Raw genomic sequence first — 1,834 nt, forward strand, 5'->3', positions numbered from 1 at the left:
ACCTATTGGAGTAATTCCATGCATTTAGACACTTTGGAAGGTTCTTTTATGAAGGGATATGAATCTTGGATCAAATGACATATCTTTTGAATTAAAAAGAGGCTTTTAGAGGGAATTTTGAAGGGAATTTCGAATTCCTCCAGAAGGAGGCAACCCAAAAAAAAAAGAAAACTTCATAGAGTTTGAAGAAGCTTTTGTGTGTGATGTAAGGGAGAGAGAGAAAGTGGCGTGAGTTAGATAGAGAGAGAGAAGTGGAGAATTTCTTTTAGGATTGTAAGAGGAGAGGGAAGGTGAGAGATTTTTTCATTATTACACTTCTGAAAGAGAATTGGGAGTGATTGTAAAGAGAGAAAGGCTTGGAGAGAACTTCTAAGGATTTGCTTAGGAAGGATTGTGAGATAAGTTGTATTTTTATTTTTTTTGTTTTGTAAAATTATTTTTATATATGAAATTCGTGTTTTGTCGTATTCTTCTCATGAATTCTAAGTAGTCTTCTTTACCCTTCTCCATAATTTGAAGATATGGTTTTGTGAAGAATAGATTTTATTTTGCACGATTTTAAATGATATTAATTTGTGATAATTTGAACTCTGATCTTCCTTTACTTTTCGATCTCGATAATTGAAATGTTAAAACTTGCTGAGAGACATGTGTTCTTAAATGAGATATGATTTCTATAACATAGGGAGAATCACATTTGGTTTCATGGGAGAGTATGTCATACATGGGATTGGGTGCAAATAAATAGGAAAATATACTTCGTTGGATGTAGAATTGGAAGATTTTAAGGTGACAGATTAGAATCCCCAATTTGGTTGAGTTGATTGGAAAATAATGCGAGCATGTTAGCCCTCAGGTAAGGGAGTAGTGGGAGCTCTGAAGTGACAGCCGGTATCCTCTCAGCCTAATCACGAAATTAGGGACCAAACTCTGGATTAATCAATATTTTTTATAGCACTCAGAAGACAATAGAAAATAGGATTTCTCCTATTTGGCACAAAACAATTTTTAAATATATTTTTCAAATGATTTTAATTTCTTCACAAGCCATATTTTCATTGTAAAGGGGAAGAGTGTTTTCTCATACATGAACTTTTCGTCAACAAAAACTTTTGTTTTATTTCAGCAATTTTACTTTTGAAAGCTTAGCATCCAGTTTAACTTAAATGTTGTAGTTCTACAACTGTATATTTAGTAGCATTTCACTTGATTAGTTTAACTTCAAACTTCGTACTTTACTTTTTTATTTTTATTTTAATTTAAAAATAGAATATTAATAGCTAGCTTCCCTATGGGATTGCCATCTAAGACTCCATTAGAGTTTTGTATTACTTGAACAATACTTATACTTGCGTTATATATTGAAGGGAATTAGGAGTTTAAAAGAGGTTTTAAAGATAAATTATTTTCATTAAAGTTAAATTATTGTTTGGGTTACATTGCATTTTTATTATTTATTTAATCCCAAGTTTACGCACATCAAGTTTTTGGCAGTGTTTCAGGGAAGTAACAGAAAGTATTAGTTATTTAATTTTATTTTAAATATATAAAAAAAGTAGAGTATTTGTAGTTTAGTTTGAACATTTTCTTGTTTAAGTGTATTGCTTATTTTTAATTACTTTTTTTATTTTTTTATGTGTAGTATAAGATCTCAAAACTTAGTACCTTACGATTCTAAACTAGAAAGAACTATTAAGAAAATTTGAAAACAAGAAAATTCGAAAACAACAAAAAGAGAAAAATCATTCCAGCAAAATGGCTTACAACTTAAGTAATGCTGGAAATGAAAATTAACATCATCAGAGACCTTTAAGTGATTATTGATTATGCTAAT

The sequence above is a fragment of the Phalaenopsis equestris genome, unplaced genomic scaffold (assembly GCF_001263595.1).
Source record: "Phalaenopsis equestris unplaced genomic scaffold, ASM126359v1 Scaffold200183, whole genome shotgun sequence".
NCBI classification, from domain to species: domain Eukaryota; kingdom Viridiplantae; phylum Streptophyta; class Magnoliopsida; order Asparagales; family Orchidaceae; genus Phalaenopsis; species Phalaenopsis equestris.